The 23,219-nt window shown below is 40.6% G+C and overlaps 1 protein-coding gene across 2 annotated transcripts in view; it reads left to right on the top strand.

Annotated features, from left to right (window-relative positions):
* Window positions 1-23,219, top strand: part of luzp1 (leucine zipper protein 1) — a 50,178-nt gene that overhangs the window by 9,644 nt on the left and 17,315 nt on the right. The window contains exon 2 of one of the 2 annotated variants that reach the window (XM_039603451.1): window positions 9,506-9,562. The exons of the other annotated variant lie outside the window; for it this stretch is intronic. The gene's annotated coding sequence lies outside the window, so the exon portion shown is untranslated. The remainder of the gene's footprint in view (window positions 1-9,505; window positions 9,563-23,219) is intronic. 2 annotated transcript variants of the gene reach the window in all.

The raw sequence follows: 23,219 nt of genomic DNA, 5'->3' as shown, positions 1-23,219 counted from the left end.
TTCATTTGATCATGTGTGACTTGAGCAGTGTGGATCCTCAAATGTTCTTCCTTTGCAAGCGATCTGCCTGGTGATACATGTGGTGTTTTCACTATTTAACACTTTAATCGTGACTGAGCGTGTGAGGGGAACATGTACAGTCTCGCCATCACACTCGCTTTCACACACTACTCCCTGACCTGCTGTAGACCTTGGATCTACGGGGCGGCTCTCAAAATAAAATTCCTCTTGCGGATTATTTTTCTTGTGATCAGAAAATATACATGTTCTCCGAGAGAGGAATGTTCAGACAGACAGGCGGGTTGTTACATACTTATCCCCTCTTCTGTGTCTCCTACCCTCTCCTATCCTTTGCTATGTTGTCTTGTTTTTAGATGTTTAGGTACTTTTTTGTGTTTTTAGAAAGTTCAGAAATAAGTTGTTGAATGGAAAAGGTAATCAAGTTGTCACAATTTGATGTGTATGACCTTTGCTTCCCTTGCTTGTTGTCACATGACATTCCTCCTGAGTTTGTTCTTTTGCTTTCACCCACAATATTTACAACTGCTAAGATGCGTTTCTTCCCCTCAAGGCATCCCTCCCCATATTCTTCCAGCCATCCATCTATTAACAAGTCTGCTTCTTTTTGGAGCTTTCGTCATTGTGGCATTGATGCATGCAGACTCAGACTGCTGGACTATTTTCAGCCTTTCCCCCCCTCCTTTCTGCCCTTTCCCCTCTTCTTCTCTGGTTGGCTTTTACTTTTGAGGGGATCTCTACACTGCTGCCTTTTGTTAAGGGCCGCTGAGGGCCGGGTTTGCTGGTTTTCTCCTCCATGCCAACGTTGCTTTTGGAGCTCCTTCTCATGCTAGCTGCCCTGACCAGGGGAAGTGAAGCAGCACAATGCTGCTATGGTGAAGCCATAAAAATAGACTTGCTAAAGTGCAGCTTTTACTTCAAGAGCCATGAAATGCTTTTATGTCAGTTTTATGTAGTAAGTGGGAGTAGGAAAAAGAAAAATTTTGGCCAAGTAGAGCTACAACTAAAACTTATTTTGGGGTGTTTATTCCCCCATTAGAACAGTCGATCTAGACAGGAAACAAGAAGAGTGTGTGACATGCAACCAAGTCGGGCTGGGAGACCATTGGAAGTAATTTGGATCTTTGTTTTGAAGGATGTGAACATTTCCAAGGTTAGTGCTTGCACCACTGTCACTTAAACACCAGCTTGTGTTCTGGAGTTACCCCAGTAATGTATGACTGTCTCCATTTCCCTTCATGTCTGAGGGATTGTACAAATTCAAAGCAGTAAGCAATATACCCTTATGGTCTCTTAACCAGAACCAGAACAGACTTTATCTGTTTGTTTTTAGCTATATCTAATTGAATTATACTTGTAAAATGAGGTAAAGTGATAGCACTTCTGCATTTGGCTCTCTATGATGTTAGTGAGAGCAGATTTGGTAACATGGTTATCCCAGGCACACAACAGCCCCAACGGCCTGCTGTTTGAACCGTATATTGGCATTGTCAGTCTTGCAGACAACGGATGAAATGATGAGTTGCACCACGGCTCCAGTGTAAGATTAAGGATTATTTTAAACTGTACATTATGCAGAGCTACTCTAACAGATTCATAGACTTGAAATGAAAGCATAATAGGTCCCATTTAAAGGCTATTTTACATGATTAAATGGACGATGAGTTGAAAAATGCCCTCATAAAAGCCAAAGGTGATGTCATCCAATCAACAAACCTGTCAAGAAATTCTCTGATAATTTAATTGGGCGCCAGTCAGTGACCTTCTAGCAACCACTGGTGCAAAAATGTCCCAAAGTGGTTGTTAGTAGCTGGTGCAATCGATTCACGCAGGCCTAGAGACCATTCAGTGACTCCCTGGTAACCACCAGTGTTTCCCCCGACTTGTTTGCAAGCGATTATGGGAGTTTCCTGGCAGTTGCAAAGAAGGATGCAATGCTGCACCAAAAACCTCCTTGTGATATCTTTGGTCAATACCAGGTAGCAGTTTGCGTTGAAGATGCTGACTTGTCTGCAGAGACTCAAACTACTCGCCAAGTAACAGTGAAACTGTGAAAAGTAAAGTTGCATCAAAGTAAAAGATGTGCCTTTCCACTGTAACAAACACATTTCAAGAGGAACAACTTTTACATTCTTCATTTACAGTCACACTTTTTCAATTTAGAGCTCGGTGAATAAATGGCAAGTGTTTGCAGACATGTTGGTGTCCTCCATGCACATTACGGGTGACTGTGGGACTCTGTTAGCAATCCAAGCATTCATTGACCATTGTCACTTAGCAACAGCCAGCAACCACTTGCTAACCATTCAGGGAATATGCATTTTTCCCTAATGAACAGAGGTTTCCAGTGGGTCGCTGACTGGTCTGTGTGACTGAGGCCTTAATGTACTAATCACTTCAGGACTACGGCTGTGTCGAATTCAGTGGGACATTCTCAGACCAGTTCAACATGTTTCAGATAATACGGTCATTACACACATGCTCGCCCATCTGCTTTACTAAAGCAGACACGCACAGCCAGTCTGGCCGTGCCCGAGTCATCAGCTCTTCTCCGGTGGTCCCTTCCCTCTAAGTCAACATTTGGATTATCATCAGAACTATCAAAAAACATAAGTAACCTGTTTGTTCTGATTTAATTTTGGTTGTTTTATTGGTCAGCATACGCTCATTGTTGCACGATACACTTTTAGACTTGAACATGTGGCTCGTCCTTGGCTGAGGTTTTTGTGTGTGCCATGTGTGTGTACATGTGGACACATTCAGACACTGAAGCCACACAGGAATCCCATAATATCATTCCCGAGTCCCTGAGTGGATCGTTTGTGCACTGTGGAACATTGTGGAATACCAGGCATATTTTATGATCCAACCTTCAGCCGGCTGCCTCGCTTTCTCACAGCGTCTAGTTTATTTGCAATACTAACCCCCCCCCCCCCACGTCCTCCACCTCAGTCTCCATCACTCTGGAGGAGAATATTTAAACGCTGCATTTTAAGCTAAGGAGTCAAACATGCGAATTTGAGGCAATGAAATGCGATTTGGTCTGTCATCCTGGGAGATGTTTAGTTCTCTGTGTGGGTAGGCATCCATGTATATATGTGCGTGTTTACCCACTGTGGTGACGTGTTTTGACTGCCCAGTCAAATAAGGGCACAGCAAAGCTTGATGCCCCTGTCAAAGTGCTCACCCACTTGGCCAAACCTGTAGTCTTCACCTTGTTTTCATTCTTTAACCATAACCATAATTTTTTTTCTTCTTTTCTCTTTCCAAACCAGCTCAAGTCTTTCATATCCCTACTTGTTTTAAATACTCTCTCCGTCTCTGCCTCCCCCTTTCTCCCTAGGTGTGGACTGCGCAGAAGAATGTAGTAAAATTAGTGTTTTATCTCTCCTGCCAGCCAGCTGTACTCCCAGACATGCCAAGCATTTGAGACACAATTGACCTTAAAAGGAAACAATAGCAGCCTATCAATTCTGCTCTGCCAGTCAAGCAGTGGCTCATTCGTGCAAAGGCAGGGTCCACCTCATGTGCACAACACAAGGAAGTGTTTGGAAACTGAACTTTGGAACTGGGAAGCGGGAGAGTCACAGTGCACTCAGCAAAGAGTTTTCCTTTTAGTTTATAAAGTGAGTGTATAAGTCTGTCTTGTTTAGCGTTCTCAGTGTGTGCTTGTTGAAAATATAAAGTTTGACTACGACTACAGAATTTGTTTACCGTGACTAACTCCACCCACGTAGCTAGTAATGTTTTTGTAGCAGGCTTACCTTTGTTCACAACCTATTATGGTGAATCCAAAATGCTTACTCACATCATGTCACAGATAATTTTTTTTTTGTTTGTTTGCTTTGTTGTTTGTGTTGTAACCTCTCGGGGCAGCAGTCAGTGTTTCGGGGCTTTCAGCACATAACCTGATGCAGGCTTCCTGTTCTGTTCATTGCTTACAGCCCAGCTATGAATGCAGATAAAATGTAAAGTAAAATGCAATCGAATGCTACGTCGTTACCAGACAATAGCATTTCAGCAAGCACGTTTCTCTTTCACTCTTCAGAAAGTGACAGTGCCTGTGTGTCTGAACAGATAATGTTTAGATACAATTTCAGTTTGCATCTTCAGATTAAAACCTGTGCCAAAAATCACCTTCACCTACCCGAACATAGATGTTTTATTTCGTTAAGAGCCTCAGTATGAGCATTCAAAGGATCTAAGCAGCTACAAGGAAAATTCTTGAGACAAGTGAAAAAGAGAAAAAGGTTTGATGTCCTGTTATATGATTATAAACAGTACAGTAAATGATATAAGTACATTAAATTTGTTTCTTAATACCTATAATATAATATTATTATATTGATATATTTTAATATATATAAGTATGTATGTGCAGCAACGAATTTTCACCTAATTATTAGTCCTTTTTTTATCAGCAGTAGACTTTATTTTCACTGCAGTTTGGGGGAAATTGTTACGTTTGATCATTTATTTTATTATTAATATTTTGCATTGATACAAGCTATAATTTGTCATATATTACTGAGCTGAGAATGGAAGTAACCGTAAAAACAACCCTAACCCCCCAATGGTTTAAAGTAATTAAAAGGATGAGTACACTGAGAATCGGTTCATAAAATTAATTCCCTGCAGTATAATTTTTCCGATTCCTATTGCAGGAGCTTATTCTAACCAGTCAATTTGACCTTTAATGACCCCCCCCCCCATATTTTGCCAAGTTATCATGTCAGGAAGTTCCTGTCCTCTTGAGTGGTGGCGTGAAGCCAGTAAAGTCGTTCTGTGACATTGCTAGCTGTCATATTACTGTTGTTGGATAATGATTAATGGTGCAAAATAATCTGCCCTTCTAGTGAGAAGTAGCTGTGAATGCCTCAGCTGTTATTTGCGGAGCAGGGAGGGCTGCAGGGCTGTAAGTCATTAGATATTAGGGCAGGTTCTGCAGGTTCACGGTGAAGTTAAAGAGGTGGATGATTTTCCATACGACAGCTCATCAGCCTGTTAACAAAATTCTTACTCCACCTTCCTGCTCCACTGGAACGCAAATAGCAGCAGGAACGCTGTTGGCAGCAAATGGAAAAACGGCCTCTTTTTCTGCTCTTCACTGCTGTTCCCTCCTCCTTTCTCTTGTTCGCTCCTTCTGTCTGCTGCTTTGCTGTTTCCCTGCCGTTCTCCATCTTTCTCCTCACTCCTGGTTCTTTTCTCTTTGTGTCTCTTTCTAGGCATCTTATTCACCGTGTTTGATTTGGGCATTCCTTTCCCCCTTAGCAGACAAAACAACCTCGGACCTAACTGAACTGCAAGCCCCAGTGTGCACACACATATACATAGACGTCTACACACACACACACACACCCTTTTTCTAATCACACACAGGAAATGGGCTCCTGTGCAAACGAGGTCCGCCTGGCCGCTGGAACCCAGGATGGCGTTTGAGGATTTGAAATGTTCTCTCGTGGAAGAAACAGAATCTGAGTTCTCTTTCTCCTTCTTTGGTTCTGCCTTGTTTCATTTCTTTTATTCAGTTTATCTATGTTGGTCATGTCGTCCATGACGTTTACATTGGAGTAAAACAACAACAACGTGTCGTAAGTTCGGCAGTTGAAAAATAAACTCACGCCCCGAACTTTGGCATCCTGCAAGTGAAAGTGAAAGCCGAAGTAATGAAAAAAATATCAAGAGATACTGCATAAATCATAAAAGGATGATAAAGGCACAGTAAATGACACATTGTGTGTTTATGAGGAATTTATTGGAGGAAAACCCCTTAACAGGGATTTCTGCCCTGTTTCACATAGTTAATGCTGTGTTAACACACTGTGTATGTAATGAAAACTAAATACATGCTTTTACTATTATAGTATGGGGGAAAATAAATAAACTTGGTCTGAAAAAGCAGATAAGGTAACATTAAAACTGATTTAATACAAATGTATCCTCACTTTCCACTTTAGTCTTTAGAGGCATTCTTTCTTGTTCAGTGGTGTTTCTGTGTGCTCAACATTAGTCATTTTAGAGGCTCGTGCTTACGGTGCTGCTGAATTGTGTCTTGTTTAACTGAGAGATGTTTCTAATATTTTGTCCATCCCATAAAAGCAAGTTTCCATAATGCCATAAATTTCAGTGGCTGCATGAAAGCTGAGTTTATTGCAGGGATTTACTGCATTGCAGTAGAGCTAGGTGTACCTTTTTTTTAATACAAGTCAGACATTTATAAGACATTTTCCTGATACATAAAAAGTAAAAAGTCAGTTTAAACTTGTGTAAATGACACTTGATGTAAGGAAAGGGGGAAAACTGTATTAGGAAGCAAGTTCAGTACACGAAGAATATCTTTTCCCTATCTGGCTTTACTCCAGATAACGTTGATAATCCCGCTGTTTAAGATCATAACAATATATTACAGCTTAAAGAACAATATAAGAAGTTGTTTTAACATTATTTGCAGCAAACAATTCAAAAATCAAGGAGTAAAGATGCTTCTAAAAATGTGTTTCTTTTCATGCAAATTAAACTTGATGTAAGGGAAAGAAAAACAACTGAACTGGGGTTTGTTTTAGGAACCAAGTTTAGTCTACCAAGGATATCTTTTCCTTATCTGACTTTACTTCGGATAACTGTTTACAGATGATAACTTATATTTTACTGCTTATAGAACAATATAGGCACTTGTTTTACGATTACTTGCTGCGAAAAAAATCAAAGAGGTGTTTCCTAAAAGTGTATTTCTTGATTAATGCTCAGCAGCAAAAGCCAAAAAAGACATGTAGATCCTATTACTACATGCACAGTGAGGTCCATGGGCCATGCAAGGAATGAATTGACTATTTTCCAGTAAACTGACACTAAAAACCCCAGCGTTACCTTGTTAACCCTCTAAACCTTCTTTGTAGTAGAGCCCTCAGGTGTCTGATAGGTAAGTCACCAACACGCATTCTGAAGGAAGCTCCACCTCACACTGTTTCACTTAATTCTGCTGAGTAGAATGAGGAATTCTCCACAACCTGTATGTATAACGGGAAGCGAGTGGGTGTGAGGGATGAGCGGGAGACAGCTGTTTTTAAGTTTTCCTTGGTTATGGGCTGGCTAACCATCTGAACTTCCTTCACACACACGCACACAAATACGCAACTCAACAGCACACACAAAAGCAGACAAACATGGGTTTATAATTTCTTCGGGACCATAAAAAAATGTGTCAAATCTCATCAGTGAAGTCACACGTTTCAATTATAATCAATTTCATTAATCACACACTCTCGTTTTGTCATGCTCAGCAGAATTACACATTTGGTTTACGGCGGTGCTGTAATGTCATGAATCGTGAGAATGTCGGATGATTCAGCAAAACCCGTGTTATACGGCTGCTTTCATCAGTCTAACATGATATGGCTGAGCGCAGAGCTGCAGGGTTATCTCCTTCCTGCGGAGTAAAGATGTGAAAGAACAAATAGGCACATGGAAAGGGGTTGAGAGTGACAGGATCAAGTAAAAGGCAAGTGCTCTGTGTCTGTTAGAAGGTACTTACATGATCAAGGAGTATTTGAGTACATCACTTGCCAAACTTCCTTAGTTCAGCCTAGGTTAAATAAAGGGAAACTGCTTTACAGTCTCTTATATAAAGTGGTAGGAGAAGTAGTCTTTAAAGTGCCATCACAATGTTTCGATATAATAACTTTCTATATATAGAAACATTTAATAATTTCAGTGTTTCAGCAAAATGTGCAATAATATTTCTGGTGATACATAAAAGCACTGAATGTTTTGTTTGTTTGTTTGTTTTTATTTTTTGTTGTTGTTGTTTTTTTGTTTTTCAGTAATGGCACCTGTCACACTTTGATAGTTAAATCAAAACCGAAAACTTTTTCCTACCTTGGATAGTTTATCTTACTTTATCTTAACAGGCTGCCTTTCCGCCATGTACCTGCATCAGTAATTTCCATCCACCGTTTGCTCTTCCTGTCATATGGAGTGCTCTGAGTCACTTGTTTACATTTGGGTCACGTATCGGCAGCTGCTCGTATCTCCTCTTTACATACCTTCTTAACCCTGTTGCACACATTGGCGTGTTTCCCCTTAAAGTGGTGAAACAAGTTTGTTTCCACCATTCCAGGAACAGTTTTCTTGCATATTTTGCCAACTACTCTGCTGGTTGTTGAAGTAACTCTTTTTTTAGGTGCTAAATCATTATCATCATCAGAAGCTGACACATGGCTCTCGGTCTCAGACATGCCTGGCCTTGTCTTGTTGTTGTTGTTGTGCATGCTAACAAGCATAAAAGTATTGTATCTGTATCACTGATATCGTGATGCTTTTGAAAACCTGTAAACATTTATACTGATGTTATCACAGATACACCAATTGCTCAAATATACAAATATTAAAAAAAACTAACCGTGGCCTTGAAGCTCCCACATCAGCATGTTGTAGCTCATTTCCTTTGATCCATTAGACAGCAGAGGGTAAACACAATAGTCTTGTTTTGATGCGTGGGATCATTTGCTTGCTAGAACAGGCATCGAGGAAATTAAAGGAAATATTGAGCGGGTGTAAACTTATTTTTGTGCTTCTGGGGTGATTCATGTTTAACAAAGTCTGAGAACCACAGATTTTGGAGTATTTGTGTTGTTCTTTTTAATCATTCATAAAAACTAGTGTCAACTACACAAGTATTTTCCATTTCCCTTTTTGTGGGCAAAACAGTTACAAATCAAAGCCTGCTTTCTTGTTCATGAGCCTGCTCTGTCTTCATCAGGATGGCATTTGTGAATTAGATTCTCAGACTTTACATTGTTCTTCATTTTCCATGTCTCGAAACGCAAGCTTGTTATGTCGTAAATAATGTTCCCTCTCTGATGTACAGTTACAAAAGTGAGCGTCCTGCTGCTGCTTACAGTTTCCAGCAGTGTTCCCTTTCTCTTTCGGCCCAGTCCTCTACTTCATTTCTCAGCCTTTCCCTCTTCATCCTTTAAATTCAGTCCAGACTCGGGTCTTAAATCTGGATTCTTTGCGCTTAACCAAACATATGGAATGCTACTGTAGTGGAATGCTTCAAGTCTGGGTTGTTTCTGTGTGAGTGTGTGTGTGTGTTTGCACATGTTTTGAAGCAGATGAGAGCTTCTAGGATGATGATGATTATGATAATGGTGCGTGTGTGTGTGTTTACCAGTGCCTCCCCAGAGAACTGAATAGGGCCTTCTGTTGTCGTGGCCAAACATTGCTTGTCTGCTCATGCATGAGTCTATTGCAAAGCCTCAGAATGCGCCCATATCTGAGCAGTTAGCTCATTCTTAGCCTCTTAGCTTGACTGTGAACGATCTCCCTTACAGTGACTGCATTGTCAGCCCGGCCGCAGGCCCCGGGCTTTGTCAAGTGCCAAAGATAACAATGGCGAAAGATGGCATGAGTGTGTGTGTTGATATAATGATGACCAGTGCTTCCATTTTTACTAACCTCACGCCCTCTCTGTGTGTTTTAACCACAGGATGGAGAGTTTGTGGAGCTTGATTTGCTTTAGAGGAAAGGATGCATCTTAAATTAAGTAAGTTGTGGGAAGTTCTTTGTGATTTTTAGGATTTCTGCCAGTGTGTACAAGCCCTGCAGCCCAGCAGGCCTGCATTTACACTCCTGCCAATCTAAGCAGATTTTTTTTTTTTTAAAGACATAATCTGTAATCAGGAAGTTGGCTAATATAGCCTCTTAACCCACTGTTCTTGTTAACTATTTCACACAAATAAGCATTGAGTGCCCAGGCAGATGTTATGACCCAATATAGTTTTATCTGTAAGGCTGATACGTCTATGTGAATAAAGTCAACTATAATTTAGTGCTCTCCTTCTCATCCTGTAGTTCATTCTTTTTCATGTCTAAAGTGGAAAATAAACTATTTGGTGTTTCTCTTCACCCCTTTCCTGTTTACAGCTCATACGGCAGCACTTCTTCTTTGTCACGTAATTAGCAACTAACATTATCGTGGATGGATAGCACCATTAGTTGAGTGCAACATTGAGTTGTGCCAAATCAACCTCTTCTGAGATTGTCGAGCTAGCTGTTTTCTCGCATTCTCAGCAGCTCCGGGGACAGAAGTAGTGAAGTTTAGTTTATTAGTGAAGTTTGAAGTTGACTCAAAACCTACCAGAGTATTGCAGTTGGTTTTTAAATGCATTAGGTCATTAACCGTGTTAGACAGCTTCTTAATTTCAGGCTAGTCTGGTTAAACTCTCACATCTTTCCTTTCACTTCTTCTTCTCCTCATCCTCCAGTCTTGCCTACTTTTATTCCCTTCTTTTCCCCCTCCTCCTTGCCTCCTCGCCTCCTCAACCCCTCCTCTACTCTTTTGTGAGTCGGTTTCCTGTTGGGCACAAATGCCGGCGCCGCATTTCCTTCCCTATAGCCTAAAGTAACACAGGAGTGGTACATACATGTACAGTTGCAAAAAAAATGCAATTTCCAGTTAAATGCGGTTTGATATTCACTGAGGGCACCGGAAAGGACAAATGGTGTGACTAATAACACACAAGCACACAGAGGGATCACTCAACGTAAGTGAACCTCTAAATCTTCAAAAGCTACTGTGAGTCAGGTTTGAAATTAAAGAGATCAAACACAATGCACAATGCAATGCTTACAGGAAGCGAGACCTGTATGAGCACCAACACATCAAAAAAAGATGAAGAATGCTGAAGGGGACATCAAAGTTTGGGGCTGCTTTGGTGACCTAAACTCAAATTTGTTTTAAATATTTTTTAGAGGACAACTTCAAGGCAGCGGTCCCTTTTCCTGAAGCAGTTGAGAGGTCTGTCCACAGTGTAGTTGAAAATGTACGTTTTGCAATGGCACAATCAGATTACTGATATTAACCCAACTGAGATGTTGTGACCTCAAGACATCCCAAAAATCCTGCTGAACTGAAACGGCCTCGTAAGGAAGGATGTTCCACAGTTCCTCCTCACTGTTGTGCAATTCTCATAAGAAGCTGCAGAAAATGTGTAAAGGAGGCTGTGTGAGTAACTCAATCCAAGAAATGATAACTTCAATGAAGATCAGGTCACATTCTATTATGAATCATCATCTTCTAACTTCATTCAGTGTTCAGTGGGTGTGTGGGTGTGTGGGTGTCTGCGTTCTTACGTCAGATTAGTCAGCAGACACGGTGTGTATCACTGTCTTATCACAATCTCCTCTGCTGTCTGCTCCCACAAGAGTGTGTGTCAATATGTGGCCAGGGTGTGTTCTGTGTGTCTAAACCGAGCTGTCATTAAACATGTTTATTATTCTGAAAGGTAATCCTAAAACTGACAGAGACCATTAAAACAAACAGTAAAACAGGAAACTCTGAAGGCACTTCCCGATCCTATTTACATCTCTCGCTTACAGGAGCATGATTCTTTTCATTTCTGAATGATTTATGCTTTTACACTTAGTTTAGGTTATCATTTGTTTTTGTTTTTTTTCCTTGATGTACTTTTGCAATCTGCAGTCACACGCTGCTCTTAGTTATAACGAGACGATCTGTAAGTACTGCATCATCCCACAGGGACGCACATCTCCTCTGAAACACGTCATCATTTTACCTTCTGCTACATCTCCTCTTCTCCCTCTTTCTCTCCCCTCTTCCTGCCACTGCTGCATTCCTGCTGCAGTAATCCACTCTGTCATCTACCTGCTCTGCATTCTATACAGTCACTCCCCTTGTTTCTCTCCCTCTCTCTCGTCTTCATCTGCTTTTTCTCTGTCACTCTCTGTCATTGCTTCTCTTCCATTATTGCACATGTTTCACTCTGCACATTTGTTTTGTCTGAGCTTCTCTGCTCTGTCTCTTCTCCCTGTGTCTTTCTTTTTCTTCTTTCTCCCCCTTCTCATCACAGAGCCACTGAGATCTCCATTCAGCCGCAGCGGGCTGCTAATGCCAAGGCTCAGGCTGATGAAGCACTGCCAAGCTCTGCCAAGCAAACTCTGTGTGTGCGCGCCCTGTGTTAGGATGGGAAAACGGTGAATGAACAGGATGCGGAGCAGCCAGGCAGAAGGTGGAACGGCTGTATGTTAAGAGCTATTGATGTGTCGGAATGAATTGACTGTGGTTGTCTATTAGCTACCGCAAGGCTTGCGCTCAGAAAATTTCCAATTCATAATCGCAGGAGACTTTGAGGATCAACTGTCATTTCCTCCTCTCTTCTGTGCGAGGGGAAGGACACAGAAGTGCAGCAGGAAAGCGGGGGTAATACAGTGAAGGTGAAGGGAAGGAAATTGAAGGATATCAGTGACAGAAATGGGGGGCTGGGACATTTAGAGGTCACATGAATGGAGATGATGGTGGCAGAGACTGATGACAAAGGAGAACAATAGCTGGGGTGATGAAAGAAAATAATGTATAGTAATCAAATATTATTAATGTGCTTGGCCTTTTTGGAGAAAGGACATTTATCTCTTGTACTTCAGCATAAATTAAATATCAATTACTGGCATTTAAAATGTTAACAATACGTTTTGCTGATAGGACACAGACTGTGTTGAGACAACCTCAGAAATGAAGTAATAAGGTTGATTTCTGTTCATCTGGACGCAACGTTTTCAGTGGGAGAAACGTTTCATCACGCATCCATTCTGATTCCTTCAGTCACAGCAGACTTCAGGTTTCCTCAGCCTTATGAACAGTACAGCTGCATAACACTCAAAACCAGCAGCACTGTATAACACTGAGCCACGAGATCTGTTTATTAATCATTGATATGCAAATTGTTATGACCCTTAATCAGCGGCCATGAGTGCTGTTTTCAGAGAATTGGGGAGAGGCTGCAATCACGCGATGGTCCGATAGTGAAAAGTGTGCTGATCCTTTATGTGTCCGGAGGGTCAGAACAACCAAGACATGCATCTCAGTGACTTACCAACCCCAATGGTTGGGTCCCTTGGTACAAACAGAGCAATACAGTAAATGAATTTAAGTGCCAATGGGATTGCAGGGAATTATACATCTGGGAAATTAAAGAATCACTGGCTAAACAGATGAGCTACATTGTCAGACTGGGACTCCTCAGTCTATTTACACCTACAGGCCAGTGGCCATTCTTTCAACTGATGAGGATTTGTACATGCTGGACAGGAAGGATTGCAGGTTTGCGGTTCATAGGCAATTTATTTGAGAAATGGAACGACCACTTGAACCCAGGAGCGAGGCCTAAGAGTACGTCTTTACCCTCTTACAATGCTGTGATTCCAGTCATTCCCCATTTTTCTGTGAAAAGTACTGATGGCCATTGGTAAATACTGATGACAATTTGCATCTCAATGATCTTGAAACTGAGCTTGTGGGTCATTGTTAGGAAATGGTGCTAGTTTCAGTCATTATGCAATTGTTGTTTTTAAGGTTAGGGAAACCTGTCAGCTGATACTCAAGAAGTAGGTCCAGCTGTCTCTAAACACAGTGGTAATGTGTATTTCAGAATAGCAACACACAAGGATAGTATTTTAGATTTTGTAACGTGTCCAGTTAAAGTTACTCAACCTCAATTCCAATCTTGATGTTGATGTTTTAAGTCATGCAGTTAGTTGAGATTGTATCCTTCTTCTTCTTCTCTATGTGAAATAGAGCCTGATTGATATAAATGCTCATTGCTGGTCTGCATATATAATGGCTGATATATGAGGCGGACGAAAACAGAGTAATACAGAGCATACACCAAATAACACTGCTCGATTCTCCAAATGTTCAATAAGCAGCTGGATTCAGTTCTGTATCAGCAGACGAGGGAGAAAATACTGAAAACTTCAAAAAGTCTAAATATGGAAAGAAGAAATGGTATTCATGACTCTAGCTCTCGCCTGACTTCTGTCTGCCTCACCTCATTCCTTTTCTGCATTGCTCACACTTGTTCACACAGTGTTGTCTCTTAACAAGTGTCATCATGTTGTGATGTTTTCATGTTCTCTTATCAGTGTTAAACGCTGACACAAACGCATTCCTTTAGCAGCAGTTCATCATCACACACAACTTTGCGTATTCGCACACGCTCATTGTAGCATGAGGATTTTACCTGTGCGTGCTGAAATTGTTGGAACAGCTGTTATTCTACCACAAAACTGCAGTTCAGCTCATTATACTCGAGGCTGAGGCTTTAATGCTGCTATGACCTTTAGCCCCCTTGCTCTCAGGTCATCTATGCTATCAACCAACTGCGTGGATGACCCATTGCAATTTAAAGACTGAACAAAGAGCGAGAGAAAGTTGTGAAACTAACGTGACTTGAGAACCGGAACTGGTTTCAAAAAAGAGATTGAAAAAAGCAAGCGAATAGGTTTGCCTATTAGATGTCTACTCATGCTATGCAAGCTTATTGAGAAAGCTCCTCTTTCTTTCTCGGTCTCTTTCTGTTCTCTAATCATCTGATCTAATCACAGCTTATACTAATTTCATGGTATGGTTTCACAGTGACCAAAGTCTCCCCGTCACTTTACAAGTGGGACTTTCTGAGGTTTCATTTTCCTACGAGCGGCACACCCACACACCAATACAGACTGACCCATAAAATCTAAAAATGCTTCAGGTCAAAATTCATGAGCATGACAAATATTTTGTATTCCTCTTTTTTTTTCGTTACCACATAGTGAATGCTTTACTAAGATTTGAACTTGCCTTTTATGGACACTTGACTCTTAATCATTACTCATGTTGCTTGGGGATGGCTATTAATCGATTTTACTGATATAAAACAGTCATCAGTGCTATTCCTCAATTCATTTCGGAGCATGTGGAAAAAGCATTCCTACAATGGATTTCAGCATTAAAACATGCTGCTATTATCTTAATTAAAAGCTGTTAAATGTGTTACACAAAACTTCAGGAAAAAGTCGGCAAGCATGCTAACATTTCAGACTGGTGGCCTTTGTGAGAGAGAGAATGGATATGTTCTTTTCAGTGCAGCAGTTTGGCGAGTATTTGATATTCACCGTTTAAACTACATTACAGTGGTTTAATAGCACTGAATTAACTGAAAGGTGTATTATAACTGGATTTAAACACAGTTTGACTCAGGTGTGCACAGCTCCGTTGCCATGTATCTGAGTCAATGTTTTGGAATTGGCAGCTTCCCGAAAAATATCCCAGGGTTTATTAGCGGAATTGTCATGCTTGGAGGCAATGAGTCCATTGGATTGATGGTTGTGAAACTGGTTGTTACTACCTTATCAGATAGGATTCTATTATGCTTCCTTATTGTAATTTGTTAGCTCCACAACAACCGCACTGTTTGTCAACAAACGTAGACTTTGATTTTCTACGTCGTCCGCCAGTTTACTTTAGAGTCCGACCAATATAGGATTTGTGGGACAGATACTGACACCAGTTTTTTATTATTATCATTATTTTGAAAACAGATTTATCGGCTGATTTGTTTCTTTAAGACACATGAGATGTAAATGCATTTCTTAACATTTGTTATGTGTGGTTATTTACTTATTTACACTCTCCCCAACACCGCTCACATCAACTAGTTGTTGTGTTAGTGGCACTAGATGTTTGTGTTTCCATCAGGGACGTTCTCAAATGCCCTCTGGTGGACAAACTATGTAACGTCAATGCTCACAACATGGCTGAAGGGTGTTTCTGCCATCTCTTCTTTACTTATTTTTATTTATGTCGTGTTTAATGGCAAATGGCTAGTATCACAGATAAATCAGCAGCAGCAGAATCCACTCTCTTCATAACAATGCCTCCTCCATAAGAGACACATAGGAGTGCTATTTGGAGGGGTTGGTGACCTCTGAACCCAAGCATGGAGGATAACATGCTAAGGACATAATTCATTAGAAGTACGAAAATATTTCTCGAACTATGCGGCAACTCAAATGGGACATAAATTTTAACCAGAACATCAAAATGAAGGTTTTGCTAAGCTTGCCTTTGTCTGAAATACAAGTGTCCATACACACAGCTATTTACATATGTCAGCAATTTAAGGCACTTTCTAACTCTGGGAAAAATAAAGTATATGTTCTCTTCAGCTGGGTGTGTGTTTAATGGTACTCCTTGTCATTGATCAATGGTCTTCGATCACTGGTTGTTGATCAATGGTCATGACAATTTGCATATTAATGATCAAGGAACTGACCTCACAGCCCATTGTTTGTTCAGTGGGCTAGTTTCAGCTAACGTATCTCCCACTGAAAATGCTACATCCAGATGAACGGAATCAACTTTTTGGGATTTACTTGCCTAGATGATTGAGCAAGACAAAGAAATGTGTTGGGTTATACAGATGTCTATCAGAGTGTCTGAAAGTTAGTCTTTAGTATCAAAGGACTTTACCAATCAAAAAGTTGGACTGGGAACAAGTGTGCCACGCTTTATGTTTTCTTCATGTTAAGAATGTACCACATGAGCAAAGTTTATAGAGTTGATAATGATCCAGTTGATGAGGATATTAAGCTCACTGACAAATAGGCAGGCTATGGATATGAGTTGATGCACACAAAGCAGTTAACTTTAAAGCTCATTTTCTGAATGCTTTTTGTGAAGGACTACATATTTTGAGCAATTCTTCAACATACTGAATCTGTTCTGAAGCTGAGACAGAAATGGGATTCAAACATCCTCAGTTTAGCTTTCCTGGATCTTAATACCCATGTGGACCTGCATGTGCCGGGCTAAAGAAGGCTAGTATGGTAAAAGCTGTAATGTTCAAAGCTATCTATCGCATTTACCTTCTTTAGCGTTTAATGAAAACATTAATCAGTTGGGGGTAGCGTTTTGCCAATGGGCGTTTTGAAATGTAACTTGAGCTGTACCTCCATTTCCCCACAGACCTCTGCCTTTTTAGCAGGTCACCATCGAAAATAATGGCTTGTCCGGTTAAGTAAAGGTTACATTGATTGTCTTGTGGCACTGTGTGGAACTGAAATGAAAGTACCGCCCGGTTCTAGTTCAGCTTCAGTTGATATCCCTACAGCACATTACACAGCGGACATAAAGTCATACTAGTGGTTTCTTCTGCTGTTAGCTTGAGTTAAGAAGGTTAGACTTGTTTTTTTTTTTTTTTTTTTATAAACACAAGAATTTACAAAAAGTGCCTCCTGAAGATCATTCACGTAACGAGTGAACTGAAAATATATTTTTTGTTTTGATCTGATTATGATCAATTTATCAGGTCTGCAGTAAAGAGATTTTTTTGTTTTCCCTGTTTTTATTCTTCCCCTCTAAAGAAAAACCGAGGTATGAACTGAAACCACAGCCCAGAATTGAAGTATAAACTGACCAGTAGTTTTGGAGAAGCCAGTCAGCCAGTTGGCAGATGTATCATTGTGGCCTTTTTTTTTTATTAGAAGCTGCCTGATCAGAGTAGGCCTGATTCTTCTAATTTGTCAGCACTGACACTGATTTATAGCAAGTAAAGAGACAGCTCTGGGTTTTTAATATCCATGTGCTCTTGGGGATCAAAGAATCCATGCATTTTTGAGATATTTTGTGTTTCTGTTGAACTGACTAGATTTAAGTTGCTCCAGATCTCCTTGGCTGCAGATCTGCCCGAGGACAAGTTAGCTACTGACTGGCTAGTATTTTCGGGTGCTGAGTTTTAAATAGAGCATCAAATATACTTCCCCTGCTTCTCCTGCTTCTCTCCTTCTGTGTTGCAGCAACGGTGGCTTGTGGATGTAATCCTTATTTCTATTGGAAAACATGCTACAATTCACTGTTTGGCCATAAAGATTAGGAGCAGAGCCCAAAGAAAAAAGCTCTGGGAGCTTTGAGTTGAATTCAATCTCTTCAAAGGCACATCTTCAATCAGGTCATAACCAGAGAAGCCAAAAATGTAGTACATGTTTGGAACAGTAATACTCTTCCAACGACTCTGACAACTCCTTTTGCTTTTTTTCACTCACCCTGCCACATCTGTCTTACCCTCTCTTCCACCTCTTGTGGGCTTTCTCATCCACATCCTCCCTCTTTCCCCTCCCTCTCATCTACTTATCATGCCCATCCTCACAAGTGTAGTGGTGGTTTAAGCCCCAGCAACAAGGCCCTTGATGTAGACCGACAGGGGAGGGGAGGGGATAAGAGACCTAGAAATGGGTACGGGTTACTAGGCTCACAGGGAAGAGGATGGTTACTTTTCACCAAAGCTTTCAAGCTAAAACTGACAGACTGAGAAATGTGGGTCACAACCATAGACTGGTCACAAGCAGAACTTTTACTTACCTTAAGCATAACTTTTGACCACCTTTCAGCTGGACAGACCTGATACTGATACTCAGAAAAATACTCGATGCAATTTTTGATACCAAGGGGGATAAAATTAAGTAATGGGGGGTGGGGGGTTGATTAAACAAAGATTTGAACTATAATTGTCGATACAAATGTTAAAGTTGCTACAGTGTTGTTTATTTCCTGTTTCTGTCTAGTTGCCAGTAAACTTTTCTCAGCTTCAATCTGGCACTTTAAGAGAAACATAACACTTTTTATGAACAATTGATTGTGTTATTCTGTTAAAATAATTGTCTGTTATGACTGATAGCATTTTCTGTTTAGCTTCAATATTAATATTATTGTTTTATTACTAGCCAAAGCCACTGATGATGACCTAATAGATTTATTGTGGGTAATTGCTAATAGTTACATGGCTAGCATTAATCTGTTTGCTGGCCACGTTAACAGTTATGACAACTGTGTAATACTTCAGTCTTGTTGAAATGGGAGCTTTACTGACCTCTCGAAAGTCCTTATAAATGCCAGGGTGTCAGTCTTAAAGATGCTTCTAATCTGATAGTATTTTATTATTATTAATTAGTATCAGACTATTAATTTTTCTAATCTATCGTACCTGCACTACTAGGGGACAAAAGTAAAACCATCCCATTTTATGAATTTTGGTATTAAAAGGTAACATAAGTATCTGTTCTGGTGATATCTCTAACCCTTTTTATAGTGTGACAGATGGCAGATTATGCATTTTTAGACTTCTTCTGTTCTTCTGTCCTTTCCTTTGTGTGTGTGTGTGCACACAAATTTTGTTGCTCTCCATCTATAACTAACAAATGTTGGTTTTTCACACTATCCAAAGTCTGTGCAAGTTGAATTTCATTTTACATCTTAAGAAAAAATAAATTCATACAGTTGCTGAGTAATTCCATCATCTACCAATCTTAAAAAAAACCCTGACGTATCACCTTACCTTGTTTTAAGGGGACACAAAATCATCACTAAGATGTGTTTTAACATTAAGTGATGTTCTCCTGACATACAGACAGCATCTGCTTTGTCTTTATGGTTGTGGTTAACTGCCATGTCCCCTTACATAAACATATCTATTTTTCTACTAGAGACGACGTTCTCTTTACCCACTATTTCACCACATTTCAGTACTTATACTGTAAATTGCTATTTCACTCTGGCGCTTAAGGAAAAATCCAACTTTCTATTCCCATCCCACTTCAGCTTTTTCTATTGAACAAGCTACACCGACCTTAGCTCCTTATCCATTTTTCTGCTGAAGTGCAACACTGCCTTTCACTTCTTCACCATTTTTCCAGAAGTGGTGCAAAACTGAAAGAGTGAAAGAAATGGAGAAAAAGCAACATGACAGCACAGGAAACCAAACATTATGGGATGTCGGTTTTCTCTTTCTTGGAAAAACGGAAAAATGCAGGCCAAGCATCAGGTCTCTCCACCATCTTGTGGCTTCCACTGCTGCGCCAGCATCCTTCCACTGCAGTTGTCCACTCACTCACTCACTCACTCACTCACTCACTCACAGGACACACAAAATACACGATACATGTCACACATTTAAATATTCAAACTGGCAACAACCCCCCTACATGAAGATGTGGTTGAGGCATTTTGATTGGACTGGAGCCCTTCTTTAACTACCGTGTATGAGGCAGAGAAGCTTCAGGCCCATAAGTTCCAACCCAATGTCAAGTGCAACAGAGAGGTGATTTTTTTTTTTTCTTTCCTTCCTTCCTTCTCTTTTTCATGGAGAGAACAGAATGTACTGAAGGCAGCAGGCAGGCAGGAAGAGAGTGGCTAAAGCCTTAATGATATGGTGTATGATTGTAACCTTGGTGTGTGTGTATGTGTGAGTGTGAGCACAGGGAGAGTGCATGGACCTCCTCTACAAAGTTTTACTTGTATATCCTTCTGCTGTTCTGTGACTCCTCAGAACAACAGTAGTCCCGGGAGGCCCCTCTGCTTTCACCGCTTCTTTTTCTCACCCTCTTCTCTCGTACATCATTGTTCGGCCCTTCCATTGCATCTTCATTCGTCTGTTGAACTGGACTGATTCTTATTTTCTGTTCCTCGTTGCTCAGAAATTGATCATCATCAGTCTGAAGATCCATTGGAAAGTTTAGCTGATGTATGTTTAATGTTACACTTGATTTATGTAGACCTTTCCATGAGCAGTGACGCTAATTAATGGGCAGACATGACAGCAGGGCTGTGCATGTGGAGCTTTACACACAGAAACGGCGAGATGCAGCTTAGGCCTGCTGGGCTGCTGGGTTACTAATACGCTGGTGCAAACCTAGGCGAGGAAATAAATAGTTACTATAATTTTTACAATTGACCAATTTTTCCCTTTGTTTAATATAAAAATTATGCTTTTTTTTAGCTTTATTCCCTACAGTGGCTCAATTGTTAAGATAGAAGAAGCTGTTCAACTTCTTGCCATTTGGTTGCAGAAATTGGCACATTTAATTCTGCACTTTGCAACTTACAGTTAGGACCTTTCTTGCCCATTGGAGGCACAGGTTTAAAGACTGTGATGGCTTTAAAAAAGAATGGTCTCTGCTACAGTTGTGCGTGCATTGTTCATGTGTATTGATGACAATGCCTTGACCATTTCACTTCCTGGTCAAATTCTTTGTCAATTTACTTTGTTAAAACCTGACCAGTTTTCAGAATGGGAAAAAAATGTCCTGTGTGGCTTCAGAGCTGTCCGAAAACATGCTGGCATTAAGAAAGGGAATTGATAAGCTTGTAGGCCAATGTTTGCAGTGGATCGGACAGTTTTTAACTAGGCTTTAAGTGGAATTTGTTCTTGATTACTTAATCTAACATGCTAAAATCACAGGGCATAATAAATTCATTAAAATCCTTAAAATGATTAAATGCTCTTTATCATCTTTATTTTAATTACAAAACTAACTGGAGTACGGTGTTTCACTTGAATCCCTTATACCCTGAGGGCTGAAGGTAACTGCCTGCTTGAATTGATTGGTAATTCAGTCATGCCTTGGTATCAGTAACACTGTGACCTTGGGTTTTTACCTTCACATGTTCCTGGTTTATTATTCCTTTCTTTCCAACAGCTATCCCCATTTCACTGGAACCACCTTCCATTCATTCTTGTCCTTTTTAACACCAACTCTCTGACTTTTCTCTATTTCCAAAGAACCTCAGTGACTTATTCAGATGGCGTTTACGGTACTCGCTGAACTCATGTTGCAATCAACAGTTTCCGTGCCCTCAGTTTTGTAACAACAGCAAAATAGAGCATGAAGGTCAAGTAGTGGACATCCTGTCCACGTTTCAGGGAAGTGGAAGAGGCCGGCATCATATAGTGACGGGATGAGCGCTCTCCTCATATACAGTTCTATATCAGAATTGGGTCAGATAGTTGCAGGAGTTACACAGGTTTGTCACATAGTCAGAACAATGCAACCATTGCGAAAGAAAATGAATGGGAGGAATGTGTTCAGAAACCAATGACTGAAATATCTGGTTACCAATTGTCCCGATTGACCTGATCATCCGAGCAGACGGGCTTTTAAATATACTCTTTGTGTCTGGGCTGTAATTTATAAACCGTGTTCAAGTTAGGAATACACTTCTGCGAAAAGAGAGAACTGGCCAAGGACAGCTTGTCAGTGTCCTGGATACGAGCAGACAAGGTAGCATGAGGGACTGCCAGTGCCCTGGTTAGTCCATCATTAGGAATGTGTCTGCATAAAACGGGTCAGTTTCCCTGCCTCAAAGCTCCTGCCCCCATCTAGGTTTTCCATAATTGTCAAACAAAGCACAGAACAGGGGAATGAAACTTGGAGCTGAGTTCAGAATACCTCAGCAGCCCCACTCCTGCCCTACTTCCTTCCCTCTTTATCCTCGCTTTAGCATGTTTTCATGTTCTTGGCTGTACAGAATATCCTACTGACTTATGAGTAGCCAGCTGTCGAAAAACAAAGGAATATAGAGACATAAATGGAGTTTTAAAAGTGCTTATCTGATCTGGATCTTGGATTGCAAAAGAAGGAATGCATGGTCTTTAACTAAATACTGCTTGGATTCTTCTTTTTCATTCATTCATACAGTAATTTCTTTAGTGCTCATTTTTTTTGCTTCCCCCCCTTTTCCTCATGTTGTTTCTGCTCTCCGCCTTTCACCCACTAGCCTTTTATTTCCCTCTTGTCTTGTCCTGAACATGGATAATGAGGCCCCAGGCCTGCCATAAGTGAATCATGTATGTTGATTGGTTTGGCAGAAGCAGGCCCTTGCCAGAGTCACTTTGCACGCACTGCCACCCCTTGAAAGCGTTCTGTTGGCCGTGCTGGTGTGCGTGTTAGAGAGAGATGAAGGGGAGACATGAGGGAGAGAGAGGGAGGTAGAGAACTGGCAATGAAATAAAGAGTGAATGAGAGGAGAGGTAGGCAGCCTGCCAAGACAGGAGTGTCTGGATCTAGCAAAACACATTTATTAAGCAGGACAGGGCTTAACCGGAGCTGCTTTTCGGGACCAGATTTGAACACTAAGTCAGGATTTGGGATTATGTTAAAGATAAAGTTAAAGATAAAATAATAAATGTGGTCAAGATCATAGGGTCACCAAACTGGACAGATTTCTACCTAGTTTTGCGGTCTAGAGCCTGAGGCACAGAGATTGTAATTTACTGGACTTCTTTTTGTTTTTCGCTAGGTTTATCTTTCCTGCTTTGTGCTGAAGTCTACAGAGTTGTCTTGAACCTAAATATTTTTGTCAGAGTGTCTGCTCTCTGTTTTTAATAGATCGATGGGAATTTCTCTGTAATTTTACTCTGCTGGAAGGGGATCAGTCAGGACAGCTTTGGAATAGAGCGACTAGCTCTAGACAAGAGAGATAAATTGGTCTACAGCTCACTTAACAAGCCACAGCTGAGCAATGTCAGTGCATCAAAAGTGACTTATAGAGTAAGGTGCTTTGGCATTCAAATAGACAGCTAGGCTAGCAGTTT

Source organism: Oreochromis aureus, linkage group 19 (assembly GCF_013358895.1).
Source record: "Oreochromis aureus strain Israel breed Guangdong linkage group 19, ZZ_aureus, whole genome shotgun sequence".
NCBI lineage: Eukaryota > Metazoa > Chordata > Actinopteri > Cichliformes > Cichlidae > Oreochromis > Oreochromis aureus.
The sequence above is the reverse complement of the archived record's forward strand: the minus strand, read 5'-3'. Positions and strand labels throughout refer to the sequence as shown.